This window comes from Peromyscus californicus, unplaced genomic scaffold (genome assembly GCF_007827085.1).
Source record: "Peromyscus californicus insignis strain IS unplaced genomic scaffold, ASM782708v3 Scaffold_11__1_contigs__length_118956290, whole genome shotgun sequence".
Classification (NCBI taxonomy): Eukaryota; Metazoa; Chordata; class Mammalia; order Rodentia; family Cricetidae; genus Peromyscus; species Peromyscus californicus.
Window position 1 is genome coordinate 115,957,952 of NW_026294402.1, and position 19,529 is coordinate 115,977,480.

Sequence of the window (19,529 nt, forward strand, 5' to 3'; positions counted from 1 at the left end):
CCTCCATAAGCACGTGCACTCATATGCACACACACACACACAGTTCAGAAAGAGGCTCACAGAGCTGGTGTGGCCCTGCTGTCCTTCGGCCCCAGCCTCCTCTTCACTGTTGGTTTTACTGTCTTAACCATGGCCTCCGTCTTTAAGGTTACCCATGTGTAATGAAGCTTCGAAAGTTCCAGCCATCCCTGGCAAGTCACAGACTGTAGCTGCAGGCCCTAGCTTCTGCCACATTGGCTGAATGGAAGCCTCATGGTCATGGTTTGCTGTGGAGGTGGAGTGGGTGGCTAAGAAGTCCTTCTGTGAGGCTCTGGGGCTTTGATGGCAAAGAGTATAGATCATGTTGTCTACCAGGCCACCGCAATTAGGATTCAAAGCATGACATAAACTTTCTACATCAGTGTTTCGTGTTTCTTCATCTTTCACATCATGACCTGTTCAAGAAAATAATAATGGTGCTTGCACATTGTGATGGGTGAGTGGTGGAGGTCCTTCACAGCTGGAGGCCACTTTGGACCCTGGCTGGCATCTTGTATTCTGGGCATAGTGTGGGAGAGTTCTGGAATCTGGAAGCACATATTTTATGAGCGAAAGACAGCCAAGGGATGTAGCCTCCGAAGACTGAGGTGCCAGAAGGGATGTGCTGTCACAAACCAAGGGTCACAGCCACCACAATCTTGGGCACCAGGAAACATGACAAGGCCCACCATGTCTGAGGTGACTATGGGGCTCCTGGATGGAGAGTCTCAAATAGCTTAGAGGGACTTTAACTGTGTGTATTGTGTAAGGGATGCTCAAAGACCCAGAGACCCTGGAAATTTGGAAAAAGTTAAAGCATTGAGGAGGTCAAGGCTTCACAGCAAGAGGGGCAGCATGGGTGATGGTTAGGAAGGCCTCTGGGGCCAGCCTCTGTGGGGAAGCTAGGGTCTGCTGCCTCCCAGCTGTGTGACCTGGCTCCTTTTGTGTAACCTCTTTGTGCTGGTGTACTCTGCTGTGTCACAGGGGACAGTAAGAATCTTGACTCTTACAGCTGGAGACATGGCTCTGTAGTTAAGAGCACTGGCTGCTCTTCAGAAGGACCTGGGTTCAGTTTCCAGCACCCACATGGCAGCTCACCACCATCTGTTCCAGATGATCTGACTCCCTTTTCTGGCCTCCGTGACACCAGGGATGCACATCACATACACACAGTCAAAACACCCATACACATAAAATAAATAATTTAAGAATTAAAGAACTTTGACTCAGAGCTGTTGGGATCCAGTGAGGTGATAGTGTAAGCGCATACAGTGGCGTTCCATAAATGCTTGGCACTGTTGTCATTGACCTTATTCTGGAAAGTGTAGTTGATTCTCTACCAAATTCCTTCAGGCCCAGTGATGGTGTAAACACAGAATAGATATGGTAATGAAGCCATCATAGTTCTGGAAGAAAATATTCCTGAATATTTTAATACTCTTGAGATCGGGAAGGCATGAGCAGAACCATGAAGAAAGTAAGTGGGGACTGGGGGTGCTGACATGCAGAGACCCCAAATTCCATCCTCAGTAACACAGACAGGAAAAGTGATTAATATGAGCATGCAGAATTAAGCTTCACTACAATGATGCTTATTTGTTCCTGAAAAATATGTGCACTCTACAACTGGACACTCAGATTCACAGAGTTATATGACACTGTGACTAGAACACACAGACTGGGCAGGCCGCCATCCTGCTGGAGCACAGCAGCACCAGAAGCACAGAGAGCAGGAACACGGGAGCTGGTTCCCCCGAAGCCAGTGGCCAGGCCAAGCCAGGCGCCTCTCTTCAGGTGGATCCCTGAGGGATAGATAGGGCTTCCTGTACATTTTTTTTAAGATAGCAGATGTGTGACACACGCCAGCCATCTCAGCAGGTGGAGACAGGAATCTGGAGAGTTCAAGGCTGCCTGGTATATGTGATGCCCATGTAAAAACAGAACCGTGCAGCTGGGCGTGATGGCTCCTGTTGATCATCTCGGCTCTGTCAAAGGCTGAGGTGGGGCTATCGAGAACTCATGCACCCTTGAGTATGTAGCCGGTCCCAGGCCAGCCTGGGGGGGTCACAGCTGGTTTGTCACATCGGTCTCGTGGGCCCAGTGCTGCATCTGGTTCCCTCCTCGGTGGGAGGGAAGCTGGGACAAGTCTCTGAAGGGTCTAGAACTAGAGGGAAGGACTTGGGGTCCTTTGCTTAATGATTTTCTGTCTCATGAAAGAGAATGAGGATGTGGAAGAGAATGGATGGGCACAAATGCAGAGATCAAGAGGCAGGACCGGAACTGTCAACAAAGCCCTTATTCTGCATTACTAGTATTAAAATATGGATAGATGATTGATAGGTAGATGACAAGTAGATAGATGATAGGTGTAGATGTATCCAACCTTCTTATTAAATAATAAACACAGAACCAATGCAAAGAAGAAAGCCAAGAGGTCAGAGCTAAGAGCTAAAACCTTACCCTTCCTCCTGCGGTGGTCCTACCTCTCCGAACCAGAGCGACCCCTGTGTTAAAGTCTTTATATAGAGTTCCTGTCCTGCCTTCTCATTGGTTGTAAACCCAACCACATGACTGCCTCCTCACAGCCTGTCTGTATAGGCCTCCAGGTTTTCCATGATTGGTATTAAGATTAAAAGCATGTGTATCCAATAATGGCTGTATCCCTGAACACACAGAGACTTACCCAGCTCTGCCTACCAAGTGCTGGAATTACAAGCGTACGCTACCACTGCCCTGCTTTCCTATGGCTTGCTAATAGCTCTGACCCCCGGGCAACTTTATTTATTAACATACAAATAATATTTTAATACAAATAAAATATCACCATAGATAGGTATGTTAGATTGATTGATTAATGATGATAAGTGGATAGCCCCAGAAGGATCAAGACTGCAGAAGAACCTTAGCTTCTTGGGCCAACACATCTGCTAACTCTACTGCCTTATCTGCCTCATCCTCTCTCTCCTGAGTTAGTGACCTTATCACCCCAAGTATGAGTCACTCACAATGTAATGTAATGAAATAACCTTTGTTGATGCTGTGGACTGAACTGTGTCAATAGATGGATGGATGGATGGATGGATGGATGGATGGATGGATGGATGGATAGACAGACAGATATAAATAGATGGATAAATAGGCAGTGGATAGATAGACTGGCAAGCAGGCAGATTAAAAACCTTGGCAACTCAAGCATGGTAGTACACACCTTTAATTCCAGCACTTAGGAGATAGAAGCAGGAGGATATCTGTGAGTTCAAGGAGTCTACATATTGAGTTCTAAGCCAGCCAGGGCTACATAGGAAGACCCTGTCTCAAAACAGACAGACAGACTGGCAGCTTAGTTGGGAAATGTGCTCTATCCTGGACTGCCCTGGGAAATCCTGCTGCAGGCTGTTGACAAACTTGTCTGGGCAGCAGCAGCCTGAGACTCCCCTCTCCCTGGGGCGTCACCCCTGAGGACTGTGGACTCTGCATGGTCTTGACCCTGACCCCGTGGTGTGCTTTCTCGGCAGGTGATCATGATGCAACCCAGTCCAGAGAGTAAAGCAGGAGGATGGGATGCATTCCTACAGCCTGAGGTGTGCTTTTCCAAGCCACTTAGCAAAGGGCTTCATACTTCTGAGTCCATCTTTGTTTCATGACACTTGACTCAAGTGCCCCTGGCCGTCAAGGCGCCTTCCCATACCTCAGGAGTCATCAGTGAGCGTCCTTCGCAGTGAGACGGCGACACTTACTGTGTGGCCCAGCTGGTGCAGAACTTAGCAGCCTTCTGCCTCAATTTCCCAAGTCCTAGAACTCCAGATGTACACCAGCACACCCAGCTAGCAATGCCACTAAAAATTATAATGCTTCCCAGGGCCACTCTTAGCCTTGCATAATTGAATCAAAAAATGTTAGAGAAATGTCCTCAAGTTTTTACAGAATTCTTCAGCACCTTGGTATAGAGTAATTTTTATCAGTTGATGTAATTGGGTTTAATATGAAAGCCTACTTCCAAAAAAAAAAAAAAAATGCAATCCATGGGGCTGGCGTGCGGCTGACTGAGTGCTTGCCTAGCATACAGGAGTCATTTTCTAGCATAAACCAGACCTGATGGCCACACCTATTACCCCAGCATGTGCAAGGTAGAGGCAGGAGTTTATGATCATCCTTGGCCACATTGGGAGTTCAAGGCTAGCCTGGGCTACATGAGATGCGCATGCACACACACACAGTCCCTTTGTTTATAATAAGCATTATCAGCTCTGGAGTCTCAGACTTCTCCCCCCGTCCTGAGCCTTCTGATGGTCTGCCTTCATGGGTCTCCCGAGTCATCGCCTCGGCCTGCTCACTCTCACTTCTTTGAAAATGAATTTATCATACATACATACACTGATGTATTTATTGTGTGTGTATGTGTGTGCATGTGCACATGTGTGCCATGCCTGTGGTGGAGGTCAGAGGACAGTTGGAAGGAGCCAGGGTTCTGTTTCCACAGTGTGGGATTGGATTCAGGTACAGGCTTGGCAGCAAGCGCCCTTACCTTCTCCGGGTTCCCCCAACCCCCACATCTTGCCTGGCCTGTGAGCAAAGCCTCTCCATCCTGTACCTGTTGGACAGTAGAAGGGACACCCTGTTTCATAAGGGACTGCCCTCACCCTCAGAGAGGAAAGGCTGAGGAATCCTAGCAGACCGGTGTGGCCGGTCTTCACTGATCTACTGTCCTGTCCACGTTTCCACACGGCTGGCCATGCTTTTTTGATGTTTTCCTCACTTCCTGGTAGCTGAGGATCTGAGGTTCCAGGATGGTGGCACCGAAGAAGGGGGCTTGAGCCCACCACTGAGATGGCTCTGTACCAGTCTCATCTGTCTGTCATAAGCTGAGGTGCGTTCCTGTGAGGTCTGTGAGCCATTCAGGCAGAGTTAATTGAACCCACACAGTGGACTGTGGGAACCCAGACTCACTGGCCCTCGGCTAGAAGCACGGGTATGACTCTGGGCTTGCGGCGGGTATCTGAAGTTGAGGGGTGCATTGTGGGGATCAAACCTGTGGTATGTGGGATCTAATGTTGTCTCTAGGCAATGGAAGCCTGAACTAAATCCAGGGACCCGGGCTGAGATTGGCTGTGGCTTGCTTGTAGCATTGGGAGCGACCCTGCATGCCTGGGTCGGAAGGGGCCCCGTGAGCCAGTGGGAGAGTGCCAGGGAGCAGGGCTTCATTCCGTGTCAGTGGAATCACCTTTAGTTTTGATTTCAGATTGTCTCATAATTGGACAGAGCTAGGCTCACTGGACAAAGTCAGACCCACACAGCTTAACTGAGGTCTGTTTGTCATGAGCCACCGATCTGGAGTGTAGACTTCAGTGAAGGTTTAAGTCGATTATCGACATGCTGCTGTCAAAGCCATCGTTATCTCCCCCTTCTATTGCCGTGTGTAACTTCTTCACGTCCTTTCCAACTCCTGGTATTATTTGCCTCCTGTTTTCATGTGTGTATGAGAGAGAGAGAGAGAGAGAGAGAGAGAGAGAGAATTTTAATGCATATTTGTGTATGTGTGCTGTAGTGTATTTGTGTGTACATGCATGCTTGTATGTATGGGCACACGTGTGTATGGGTGCACTTACATGTGTGTACATTCATGTGGAGGCCCAAGGTTGATGTAAGGAATCAACTTCTATTGATCTTCCACCTTTATTGAGGCAGGTCTCTCAATCAAACCCAGAGCTCACTGATGCAGCTAGTCTCACTTGTCTGGGATCCCCTGTCTTCTTTTTGCCCCTGAGCCTGAGGTCTCCCCACCAGTATTTGCTGTTGGATTCTAGCCATCCTATTTGTATGTATTAGTGTTTCATTGTCATCTTTGAACAAGGATACTTTTTTTACAAATTGTGTCAAAATACATGTTTGTGAATGAACACTTTTAAAGCATATCATTCTGTACCCTTCCCACTCCACCCCCTTAAACTGGCAGTTCTGGGGTTTGAACCAAAGGCCTCATGCATGCTAGGCAAGCACTCTACCATTGAGCTATAGCCTCGGTCCTTAATTCTGTGCCATTCGTGCGTTTAAACTACTGCATAGCCACCACTGCCTGGTGGTTGTACATTTTCACCACCTATAAACAGCCGTACACCATCCATCACCTAGCAGCAGGATTGCATCCAGGGAAATGTGTCAATAGCCGATTGCATTGATGTGTGGGCCTTCCAGGGCATGCTTGCCCACAGTAAGCCACGACGTCACCAGCAAGAGACCATCTGTTTTGCTTTGGGCATTTTGGAGGCAGCTTCTCAGCAGGTCCCTCCTCCTTCCCTTTGCTCTGCTCTTCCTGCCTGCTCTGTTGCACAACAAACCAGCATGCTCACGTGGACCACGCCACATCAGTTGCCCAAGGTCGACCTTTAGCCTCACACTGGAAACCCTGTTTCTAAATGTGACTGAGTGGGTGGACTGTCTCAGCTCAGCTGCTCGACAAGGGTACGTATCTTAGGCCTGTGTGAGGGCCTGTGTGTGTGTGTGTGTGTGTGTGTGTGTGTGTGTGTGTGTGTGTGTGTGTGTGTGGGAATGGTGGGCAGATCCATGCACCTGAACTAAGGCCGCTGTTGGTTTTTTGGATACTGAGTTCTTCAGGTGTTTAGGCTGCAACCATTCTAGAGAATTCTCCAGTGTCATTAGTTTCTCTGCAGCTCAGCTTTGTTGGCCTTAGCTTTTGGTTTCCTACATGTTTGTCTGCCCTGTGCTCTGGAGACCCTCCTGGCTGCTGAGAGCATGGAGCGCCTCAGACACTGAGTCCTGCCTTCTGTCTGGTAGCTGCTCAGCCCGCAGCTCACCCAGCACCCTGGGGCTCTGAGGCCTTGCTCTCCCCTCTGTCCACTCTTGTTTCCTGGCCTGTAACACGTGCTTCCAGGTCTCCTGCACTCTGGGTTCATTAGAGCCAGTGCTTTGTGCCCTGGCTACAAGTGCAGCAGAGCCTTGCAGATGTTCTGGATTAGCAGGTTCTGGAAGCTGCGGAGACAGCTCGGGAGCCGGTGTCTAGAAGGCTGTGCTCAAGGCCCATGTTTGGCTACTGTTTTGCTGTGTGGTATCACAGCCTCTCTGGGCTGTTTGGTGTCACTGGCTGAAGTAGTTGAGACAGTAGATGACTCTGATGGTCCCCTGTAATCTGTGGAGTCACAGCGTCTGTGCTATAGAAGGTAAGTGCCAGTGGCCTCAGCGTGTGGTCCCACGACTCCAGAGCCGGGGACGGGGGGGTGTTCCAGGCTACCCTGCAGTATGCTGCATAGAGGAGGTCTGTCTTCAAAACAGGCAGAAATAAGTGAGACAGTTCTCCAGAGACGCTTAGGCAAGTTTGCAGAGGATCCTGAGATGAGAATGCTCTAGGTCATCAGATACTGATTGCAGTCATATGCAGTTCCTGCACTGTGTGGTGGGTGCGTGTCTTTGGGTCTATGTCCTTTCATCCTTTTAGTGCCAAGAAAGTCCAGTGGTTTCCAGGCCTGTGCGGAGACGAGTGGCAGAGTAGATGAGGGGCCTGTGAAGCTTTGGCACAGTGGGGTCGGTAACAGTCGCTGCCAAGGGTGACAGGCCACAGAGAGGGCAGCTGTTTCCAGCCAGCTCCTCCTGGGAGTGGACCTGGGGCCAGGCTGGCCCATTCCTCACCATTATGGGCGCAGGCAGATTTGATGGGTAAGCAGTGGAGTGGGGAGGGATGGGAGGGAAGGTCAGAGACAGGTGGGAGCTTGCAGTTTGGTCCTGTCTGATGAGTGGCCCTTGCTTGTCACTGTTAACGTGCATAACACACCCCTGAGGCCTGCAGTGATGTGCAGGGTAGGAAATCCCTGCACACAGACTTGTTTAATTTGGCCCTTGAGTGCTTAAAACTTCTAAATTAGTCTAGAGTTAGAAATCAAGGGACCTGAGGGCCGGTGAGATGGCTCAGTGGATCCGCCAGCTGAGTAAGCTTGAAGACCGGAGTTTGGTCACCATAACCCATGTGGTAGAGGGGAGGACTGATTTCCACACATGTGCACTCTGGCATGTATGTCCGCCAATAAATAAATGTGAGTTTAAAGAAGTCAGAGAATTTTGTGTGAAAAATTCAGATCCGGAGTCTCAGAAAGCAGCCTTGGAGGACAGAGAAGTGCTGTGGGTGGTGGGTACCCCAGAGGAGGCTCTGTGACCCCTATGGCCTTTCTGTAGCTGTTCAGAATCATTTCTGGTGGACAGAGAGTGACTTCCTCATGCTATAGTTCTACAGATAGAGAGACTGAGTCCAGATGATGAAGATGGAGTTTGGATGGGGTTACAAGGTACGGTGTGGGCAGAACAGCACTGGAACCCCTTTCTCCAGACTGTGTACCCACCGGTACAGGGTTACACAAGGCTGTTTCAGAGTGTTCTTTGAGCATGTTCACCCTGTACCCCCTCTACCCACCCTTTCTCAGCCTCTCCCCACCTCCATCCACCAGCTTTGTTCCTTACAGTCTAGGGTCTGGACAGTTCTATTTTAGCTTTTCTGTTACCTGTACCTCTCCAATATTATGGATCTGTATAAAATCTAGGAGCTAAAAATGGGAGAAAATGCAGGGCATTTGCCTCTCTGAGACTCCCTTAATTTGTTCAGTGTGATACTCTCCAGTTGCATCCATTTTCCTTCAGATGGCAGGACTTCATCCTTCCTTATGGCTGAAAAGTGGTCCATTGTGCATAGAAAGCACACTTTCTGTATCCAGTCCTCTGATGCTGGGCACCTAGGCTGGTCCCACAACTCAGCTATTGTGAATGGTGCTGCAGTCAACACTGACGTGCAAATATCTCTGGGGTGTGCTGACTTGGAGTCTTTTGAGTGAACACATAGAAGTGGTTGAAGCTGGTCATATATTCGGTTTTGGTTTTTGTTGTTTTGTTTTTAAATTTATTTATTTATTATGTATATAGTGTTCTGCCTGCATGTATGTCTGGAGGCCAGAAGAGGGCACCAGATCTCATTATAGATGGTTGTGAGCCACCATGTGGTTGCTGGGAATTGAACTCAGGACCTCTGGAAGAGCAGCCAGTGCTCTTAACCTCTGAGCTATCTCTCCAGCCCGTTTTGTTTTGTTTTTTTGTGAAGCTTCCAGACTGTATTCTTGAAGCCTTGCTATAGGCTGGCTGTCCAGCAGGTGGCAGTGTGGTACTGCTTCTTCCCCTTTGTCCTCGAGGACTTCTTCCTGCCCCTCTGTTCCTGTTTTCTGCCTTCCGGGTTTGCCCTCTTTTATCCCTTCCTTCCCTGATGTTTACCCTCGCCTTCGGATCTGCAAGTGCTCGGGAGTGTTTGTGTGCTTTGCCCCCAACAGCTGTTCTCAGGGCCCAGAACCCCTCAGTTCCTGCTTGGCACAGAAGCAGCAGCCCCAGAAACCAGGGGATGCATGCCTTCTCCCTCTGTGGGTGGCCACCTCAGAGTAGTTATGTGCTCTGCAGAAAAGGAGCTCCCCCTCCCAGAGAACCTGACTTTTGTTTTGTTTTGGTTTTTCGAGACGGGGTTTCTATGTGTAACAGCTCTGGCTGTCCTCGAACTCATAGAGATCCACCTGCCTCTGCCTCCTGAGTGCTGGGATTAAATGTGTGAGCACTACACCCAGCTGTGAGAACCTGACTTCTAAGTTTCTCTGAGTTTTAAACCTGAACGCTAATTTAGAGCTGTTGTCTCTGCGTAAGAAAGAGGCACCCAGCCGGGTGGTGGTGGCGCACGCCTTTAATCCCAGCACTCGGGAGGCAGAGCCAGGCGGATCTCTGTGAGTTCGAGGCCAGCCTGGTCTACAGCGCGAGATCCAGGAAAGGCGCAAAGCTACACAGAGAAACCCTGTCTCAAAAAAAACAAAAAAAAACAAAAAAAAACAAAAAAAAAAAAAAGAAAGAGGCACCTGGTGGGTCACCTCAGCACAGAGCAAATCCTCGGGTGGAGGGCCTCCTTGAAGCCCCCTCTGAGGGTGTGGATTCTGTCTGAGTCTCTGGGAATGGAGAGAGCCACCTCTGTAGACTGAGATTCCTGGAGTGCCCTGCACCCTTTCCTTCCTCCCAGGAAGCTCTGAGGGGTTCCCTTGTCTTAGAAGGCGGGTCATTCCAGACCTTAGGGCTTGGGGCATCCTGAGGGATCATGGGAGTAGACTTCCATGGCAGGCCTAATGTCGGCATTTCCCCAGGACCTGGTGCTTCCACCGCCCTGCAACACTCTTTCCTACTAGACAGAGAGCTGGGGACATGAGATGACCTCCTCAGCGACTGCTGCAGCTCCTACATGCTGGAGCTGGCACTTCATCCTGGTGGACGGGGTGAATGATGAGGCATGCCACCCCGGCTGCACTGGCTTCCCTTTGTTTATCTGAACACTTCCAAGCACTTTGAGTTTTGAAGCGACGTCCTCAGGGCTTGGTTTGAGGTTGGGCTGTGATTGGAGTCCTTTCTCCTGAGTAGCCTTGGCTGGGGGGAGGAGATGTGGATAAAGTTCTGCCTGGTATTTTGTGTAATTGTGTATGTGCTGAGCACTGTGGGAGCCTGGGGGAGCTGGTCAGGCGAGACTTCACAGACACAAGCTGGCATTTGAGTGACATTTTAGGGTATAGTGGTATGGGCAGTGAACATTCTAGAGGTGTCTAAAATAGCTGGTTAAAAAAAGGGTGTGTGTGTGTGTGTGTGTGTGTGTGTGTGTGTGTGTGTGTGTGTGTTGGGGTGGGGAGCCCTGAAGAATGGCAAGAGGTTGGCGTGTCTTACCTGAAGAGAAGGTAGGAAAAGCAGCAGTGGCTGACTGGGAAGAGTGGGTCGGGTGTGGGATTGGGTGCTTCGTCAGAGGCAGAGCCATCATGGACTGGGACCCTTAAGGCAGGCCTATGGTGATATTTTGTTTGCGATCTAACAAATGAAGCTTGCCTGAAGATCAGAGTGCGGGGCTAAGCCACTAATTAGCCATAGAGGTCAGGCAGTGGTGGCACACACCTTTAATCCCAGCACTTGGGAGGCAGAGATCCATCTGGATCTCTGTGAGTTCAAGGCCAGCCTGGTCTACATGAGATTAATCCAGTCTCAAAGGGAAACAGAGGATGGTGGTGGCTCACACCTTTAATCCCAGCACTAGGGAGGTGGAGACAGGAAGGGATATGGCTGGGCAGAGAGAGGAATATAAGGCAGCAGGAGGAGACAGGAACTCATTGCATTCAGTCTGATTCAGGGTTCTGGAGACAGGATCTGGCCCCCTTTCAGCCTGAAGTCTCTCTGGTGGCTGTGGCTGCTCTGCTTCTCTGATCTTTCAGCTTTCACCCTCAATATCTGACTCCAGGGTTTTATTGTTAAGATTAATTAGGATTCATGCTACACAGGCCTTCATGTGCTTCTCTCTCAAGTCTACATGGAAGGTGCCGTGTGTGCTCGCCTCACCTTGTCCAGGCACTCAGGGTTGCTGTGACCATGCTCTGGCATTGCCTGTGTGGCTAAAGATGGCTAGCGCCTGCACCTAGGCAGATGGCAGGGACACAGCTCGAGAGTCTGGTCCGTGGCCCACGTGGGGAGCCTCCTCTACCCATCTCCTGGTGTGATGTCATGGGAAATCCCAAGTTTCACATGCATGCTTCCAGAGATGGGCCGCAGTGGCAGAAGGATCTCGTGTTAGCTGCTGCGGCTTCTCAGACAGGGTCTGCCGCCACCTGCTTAGTCACATGACTGTGACTAACAAGGTCCTCTGTGCTCCTGGGAATCTCAGCTTCTTCACCTATGAAGCTGAGCAAATAGAACCTTGTCATCACTTTCCAGGTGGGACAGGCTGCAAATACCTGGCCGTGGGTTTCGAGTGTTGGCAACATTCCTGTGGATTCTGTGTCCCTTCCTGCATGTGTAGTGTGTGTGTGTGTGTGTGTGTGTGTGTGTGTGTGTGTGTGTGTGTGTGTGAAATGTGTATGGAGGCCGGAGAACAGCCCTGGGTGTCATTCTTTGGACACCTTGTTTGTTGAGGCAGAGTCTCTCACTGGCCTAGAGATCACCAAGCAGGCTGGGCTGCTGGGCTGCAAGCCCCAGGGACCCACCTGTCCCTGCCTCCCCAGAGCTGGGATGACAAGTGTGCACCACGACACCCCAACTTTTGTATGTGGTTCCGTCGATTGACCTAGCGTTTCCTCGTGCATGTATGGCAAGCAGTTTGCTGACTGAGCCATCCCCCGAGCCTCAATCCTGGGATTCTTGGTAGTTCCTTATGCCACATTTCCCCACCCTCAGGCCTTGGTGTGTCTTCTCCAGCCAGCCAGCACACTCATGCCCATTCTCATAGAAATTCTGCAGAGCCTGAGGCCAAGGAGAGCTCCTGGCTGCCTACACATGACCTTCCTGTTTAATTTTCTGTGTTTTGAAGGCAACTGAAACCTTGTTTATGTCTAGATGGTTGGCCACATTACAAAAAGATCAAATACCCTGATGTTTGAGAATGCATTTTGGCCCAGTCCTGGAAGGACAGGTCAAGTCCCGGTGGCTGAGCTGCTGACAGCTCACAAGTGACATGCTATTCTCAGAAGGGATCTCCACTCTCCACCCACCCCTGGCTCTGTTCTCCTCCCCACTGTCAAACAACACGGAGACACCAGAGGATGGCAGCCTGTCATGTGGGTGTTCCTGGGGGAATGTGTCGGTCCCCTGCCCACTCTCCCGCAGACAGATAGGCTGCCCACTCTCCCGCAGACAGGTTTTTTTTGGAGCAGCTGTGCAGGGCTGGTTTGGTCAGAGCTGGCTTAGCCAAAAGATGCCACTGACTGGCAGCAGCTGTCTTGATCCCAGGTCCCCTTCTCATATGGTGGCCATGCAGTAGCTGGGAGGAGTCTCCCCGAGTGGCAGTGGACTTCTCACCTCCTGGTGAGGAGAGGGAGTCACTCACCGTGGGCCTGTGTGGACAGTGTTTCCCTGGGAGCTGAGCAGGAAGGGGAGGTCCCCATCTTGGGGATGTTGGGCTGTTACTTTCTGAGGGCGGTCATGGCTTCTGTTCTCCAGACCTTTCTTTGGGACACAGCAGGTCTGGTCTAGGCTTTGCTAGTTGAGATGCCGAATTTGCTGGGCATGCCCCTTCTCATGTTAGGCAGAGAAGCCCCTGCACCCAGATGCAGACATTCCCCCTCTGCAGGGCTGAAACATAGCCCTAAAGCACCATCAAATCCCCATTGCCTTACCTTCCAATCATTAATTCTTCTCTGAGCACTTTGAGAAACCATGCTGGCTTCCTGCATGGGAGTGTTCTGCAGCGAGATTTACAGACTGAACTGAGCGAGGCCGTGCAGGCTGTGGGGAATCTCGGGGTGGGCGTGGACAGCCAGGCCCACCCCGAGAGGGACAGTTCACAGATGTGTCTTCCTAAGTGATTTAATGCACTTTGAGGGTGCTGTAGGGCCACCTCATCAGGAACAGAGGAGCAGGATTTGGCTTGGCCTGACCTGTACAGGACCTGCCTCCCCACCATGTCACTGCCTTCTTTTTGTTTTTTTTTCGAGACAGGGTTTCTCTGTGTAGCTTTGTGCCTTTCCTGGAACTCACTTGGTAGCCCAGGCTGGGCTCGAACTCACAGAGATCCGCCTGGCTCTGCCTCCCGAGTGCTGGGATTAAAGGCGTGCGCCACCACCGCCCGGCGTCACTGCCTTCTTCCATCTTGCCTTGGCTGCTCCAGGGGGAGGAGGGGAGGCCCAGCCTAGCTGGTGTTCTCATGTGGCCTCCCCTCGTAGTCACTGGTGCCAATCAATCATTTCTTCTGAGCGTGTGGTCAGGGCTTGGCTGTTCCCCTTTAATTGGGCTCCCCTGTTTTAGCAGCACCCCCCTCAGCATCTTCACTTCCCCATGTGGCAGGTGGTTTCATATTCCAGAGTGTCCCCTCCCCTGCCCTTTCCACCTAGAGCACATCAGAAGGTGACCGGGCCTCGTCTTCACCTTTATCCAGGTTCCCACATTCCTTTAGTGTCCACTCAGAGTGTTTGCTAACCTTCTGATTGGTTTTTCCCAGCTGAAGACTGATTCTTAGTGCAAAACCCAGAGTTCATTGCCCTCCCTGTCCACATGGAGAACAGCTGGTTCCGGGTTGACAAGACCCCTGCTGCTCCCAGGGCAGTTTACTGGTGTGGCCCCGCTGACAGGGCTGAGCTCATGGCTGATGCCAGAATTCCATCATGTTGATCCGTCATTATCTGTCCTTGTGAGTAAGCGCGGGGTAGAAGAGTCTGCAGGGTACTATGGTCTGTGTTCTCGTTCCATGTGTCACACAGCTGAACTACCGTTTAATTAAAAAGACTGCTTGGGTGGAATGTGGTTGTATTTTGTTGGTGCTCTAACAAATGGAGCTAGCCACTAGAGGCTAGGCAGTGGTAGCACACACCTTTGATCCCAGCACTTGGGATCTCATGCCTTTTATCCCAACAATTGGGAGGAGGAAATACAAAGTGATATGGCTGGGCTGAGAGAGAAGTGATAAGGCAGAGTGGATACAGGAGCTCGGGCCCCTTTCAGTCTGAGGATTCCTAGAGGTAGGAGGTCTTTCTAGTGGCTGGCTGTTGTCTTTTTAAGAAATTGTTGATGCCTTTTAAACCACTGTTGTCCGGACCAGCAACTGCAGCTCTGCTGCTGTGACCAGCAGCATTTGGCTGGCCGTAGCTGGAGAGAAATCTGTTCCCTCAGGCACCGACTCTTTCAAAGCTACGAAGGGAACTTAACTAAACCTCTGTCCCTCTAAAGAACTCAAGATTCAAAGGTTAAGGTGGAATTCTGCTCTTTAGAGGCTGAATAGCAAGTAGCTCACTTCTTCTCCTTGCTCTCGTCCTCCAAAAAGCCCTCCTGGGTCTCCTCGCCCTCCTTATAAACCCTTCTCCACCTGGCTCCTCCTTACCACTTCCTGTCAGCCAGTTGCTGACTCAGCCTCCTGGCCTCAGGTGAATTTTATTTAATCAAGCACATCTTTGCATCATTAAACATATATTCCAGAGCATAAATAAAAGTAACATTTCTTAAAATAATATTCTACAACAGCTAGCTACTCTGCTTCTCTGATCTTTCAGCTTTCACGCCGATATCTGACTCTGGGTTTTTATTATTAAGACCAATTAGCATTTGTGCTACAGGTGGGCTGTGTGTGGGAGGTTCACCGTCAGTTGACTGTATTTAGAATCACCGTGGAAACACACCTCCAGGTATGTCTGTGAGGTTGTTTCCAGAGAGGTCTCACTGAAGTGGGAAGACCAGCCCGGGATGTGGGCGGCACCAATCCATCCACTGGACTCCTGCGCTGAGAGGAAAGCAGAACGCCAGCCTCACTCCAGTGCTCTTCCATCTCTGCTTCCTGACAGGGCTGCAGTGCCACCAGCCACTTTGTGCTCTTGTCACTGGGCCCTGCCTGCCACAGTGGACTGTGTCCCCTCAAACTGTGAGCCAAAGTCAGCCCTTCCTCCTTAGTTTGGCTCTTATCAGGGGTTTGGTCAGAGCAGCAGGAAAACTACCCACCATACCATTCCAGGCTTTGCTACACTCCCACCTGAGCACAGTGGACCTGGAGCTGTGGGGTCCATGGGCAAATCGAGGACCTGTGTGTGAAAGATTGCCATCGCACAGCCAGATGAGTTGTGTGCCACAGTACTCGGAAGACAGAACCTACTCACAGAGTAGTAGTTCTGACAAGGCACTGTGAATATAGGGAGGAGTTATGCTCCAGCTGTGCCTGGGAGGATGGTGGACACAGGAGGGAGCTGAGGTGAGGCCAGCACTGATGGTTGTGCTCTCCTGTGTCCCCTGTGCCTCTGGTATTCAAAACATGGCTGGCTGGCTGGCTGGGTGGATGGATCGATGGAAGGAATAATGGATGGGTGGACAGATGGAAGGATGAATTGATGGATAGAATGAAGGAATAATAGATGGAGAGATAGATGTATGTATAGATGGATGGGTGGAAGAATGGAAGGAAGGAAGGATAGATGGGTGGAATGAAGGATAGAGGGAAGAAAGAATGAATGGATGGATGATGAATAGAAGGAAAAAGGATGGATGGAAGAGTAGAAGGAAGAGAGAATGAATGGAAGAATGGAAGGAAGGATGGATGGATGGATGGATGACTAGATGGAGTGGATAGATGGATCAGTAAGTTAAATATAGGCTAGATTCTAGGTGAGGGGAGGGCACATATGGTAAGTGCAGCAGGAAGCGATTGGGTACTTTGGTTAAATGGTGACTGGGTTGGCTCCAGAGCAAATGCTTGAGAGAAGACAGCAAAAACAACAACAACAACAACAATGGATGTAAGACTTGGAAGGTGAAAGCTTGAAAATGGTGGTTCCCTTCTCAGACAGTAGGCACTCGACAGGAGGTGCTACTATGGAAAGTAGTCAACACACAGAGTTCTAAGGTTAAAATACTAGTCTCTGCTAGGTGGGGTGGTGCATGCCTTTAATCCCAGCACTCAGGAGGCAGAGGCAGGCAGATCTCTGGGAATTTGAGGCCAGCCTGGTCTACAGAGCAAGTTCCAGGACAACCACAGCTACCCTGTTTTAAAAAAAAGAAAGCAAACAAAACAAAATTATAAGTCTTTGTTGACTCATAATAATTATGCATGTTTATGGGTACAGTGCTGCAGTTTAGTACATACATATAGTTTATAGTATCCAGTCACACTATTGATTTATCTGTTACTTTAAACATGCATCTTTTATTTCATGGTGTTGGGATCCTTCAAAATCCTCTCTACTTGTTATTTTGAAATCTACACTTAGTGGCTGTCAATCACAGTCACTATATGTACTGGCTAGTTTTATGTCAACTTGACACAAACTGAAGTCATCTGAGAGGAAGGAACCTCAATTAAGAAAATGCCTCTATAAGATTGGGTTGTAGACAGGTCTGCAGAGCATTTTCTTTAGTGATTGGTGGGTGGGGGTCATCCCTGGGCTGCTGGTCCTGGGTTCTACAAGAAAGCAGGCTGAGAAAGCCATGGGAGGCAAGACAGTAAGCAGCTCCCCTCCATGGCCTCTGAATCAGCTCCTGACTCCAGGTTCCTGCCCTGACTGCTTTTGATAATGAACTGTTATATGGAACTGTGAGAGATAGAAACCCTTCTCCCCAAGCTGTGTCTGATCATGGTGTTTGATCACAGCAACAGTAACCCTGACTAAGACACCATACTGGGATGTGCAGTGTTCTAAGCTATGCTCAGTGTCTACCTGCACCCTTTGCCCTTAGACATCTCCACCTCAGCAATTCTAGGTCTGGAGAGTAGATTTCAGATCAGAAGGGATCCCTGGTATGTCCTTGCCTGGGTTTTGCCTGTTGCAGGTGGGTGACAAGACACGAGTGGTTGTGTCTTAGCTCCCTAAGGCCACACTTACGCCTCCATCTTCTTCTCTCTAGACGTGTGCAACAGCACCAACCTTCCAGAAGTTGAGATCATTAGCCTGCTGGAGGAGCAGCTGCCCCATTACAAGCTAAGAGCTGACACCATCTACGGCTATGACCACGATGACTGGCTGCATACACCTCTCATTTCCCCAGATGCCAACATCGACCTCACAACCGAGCAGATTGAAGAGACGCTGAAATACTTCCGTAAGTAGCTGGCCCCTTCTATGGGCGCAGCAGTGTGGTGACCAGTCCTTCCTTGCTAGGGCCCCAGTCAGGCCTGCCATGAGTCACCGTGGCATCTGTAGAAGGGTGGCCAAGGGGGATGTGGCCTCAGGAGTGGGTTAGCCACGTTAGGAGGGGTCTTCTTGATCTGGATGAGTAGAGGGGAACCACGCAGAATAACTTAAAACTATTCTCATCTCCCTTCTTTTCTGTTTTTTTTTAATTATTTGTTATATTTATTGTGCATTATTTTATGTGTGTGTGTTTCTGCCTGTCAGCATGTGCATCATGTTGCATGCAGTGCCTGAGAAGGCCAGAAGAGGGCGTTGGATGCTCTAGTACTGGAGTTACAGATGGTTGTGAACCACTGTGTGGGTGCTGGGAATTGAACCTGCATCCTCTGTAAGAGCAGCTAATGCTCTTAACAGCTGAGTCATCTCTCCAGCCCCATCATTTCCCTTTTTTAACTCCATGGGGAGTGAGTCTGTCCGTATTTAAAAGCAAAAGTCACAGGAAATCTAGGCAGCTTCCTCCCATATAGACATAGCAAGACACGGACCAAGGTTGACTGACTAAGCTGGAATTCCGGGAGTCAAACCATTGCCGCATAAAGTTATGCCACTGGGTGACAGAGCTGCTATTTAAGGAGGACTCAGAGATGTAGGAAGGAGGGAGGGAGGGAGGGAGGGGGAGAGAGAGAGAGAGAGCTCGAGAACGCAGTGTGATGACCTGGTGCTGCTGACAGAGGATCGTGATTTTAAAAGTTAATATTTAATGTTACTAATGCTTATTCAAGTGACAGCTGCTTTTCATTCCTTCTTCCTCTCCCCTTTTCTCTTCTTTTTTATTCTTTTAATGCTGGCATTTGAACCAAGGGTCTTGTACATGCTTGCTTTTCATTCCTTCTTCCTCTCCCCTTCTCTCTTCCTTTTTATTCTTTTTTTTTAAAGATTTATTTATTTCTTTATTTTGTATACAATGTTCTGCCCACACACATCCCTGCAGGCCAGAAGAGGGCGCCAGATCTCATTACAGAGGGTTGTGAGCCACCATGTGGTTGCTGGGAATTGAACTCAGAACCTCTGGAAGAGCAGCCAGTGCTCTTAATCTCTGAGCCATCTCTCCAGCCCTCTTTTTTATTCTTTTAATGCTGGCATTTGAACCAAGGGTCTTGTACATGCTAGGCACTAAGCAAGTACTCTACCAGTTCTCAATGCATCCAGACTTTAAAGGGATGCCTTTTTATAATAATTCTTTTTTTGTTGTTTTTTTTTGGACAGAGTCTCACTAGGTAGCCCAAGATGGCCTATGTAGTCTAGGCTGGCCTCAAATGTGGTGATCCTCCTGCCTCAGCCTCCAAATGCTGAGAGTATAGGAGGGCACTACCACACCAAGCAATAAATGCTGCTTTATTTTCTCCCACAGAAAGATAAATCCAGAGCCTCCAACACGTGGGGCAAGTGCTCTGCCATCGAGCTAGCCTCTGTCCCTGTATTTCTGTTCTTTAGAAAGTCACATGGTCTGGGTCTGGAGAGATGGCTGAGCAGTTAGGAGAGAGGGCTGCTCTTCTGGGAGACCAAAGCTCAGTTCCTAGCACCCGTGTTGGGCAGCTCACATCCATCTGTAATTCCAGCTTCAGGAAACCTGATGCTCTCTTCCGGCGTATGTGAGCACTGCACTCATCCATATGCCTACACACAGATATACACATATACACATAATTTAAAAAATCTGAAGACGAAATTAATATCTCCTTTGTCATTTGCATATCTGTTTATTTCTCATTATTTTATCTGTATGTCATCATGCTACCTACCCTCTTTTTTTTTTTTGGTTTTTTCGAGACAGGGTTTCTCTGTGTAGCTTTGCGCCTTTCCTGGAACTCGCTTTGGAGACCAGGCGGGCCTCGAACTCACAGAGATCCGCGTGGCTCTGCC

The 19,529-nt window shown here is 49.6% G+C and overlaps 1 protein-coding gene across 1 annotated transcript in view; it reads left to right on the forward strand.

The window, feature by feature from the left end:
* Positions 1 to 19,529, forward strand: part of Trak1 (trafficking kinesin protein 1) — a 110,349-nt gene that overhangs the window by 14,279 nt on the left and 76,541 nt on the right. The window contains 1 exon segment of the mRNA XM_052724703.1: positions 17,380 to 17,574. The gene's annotated coding sequence lies outside the window, so the exon portion shown is untranslated.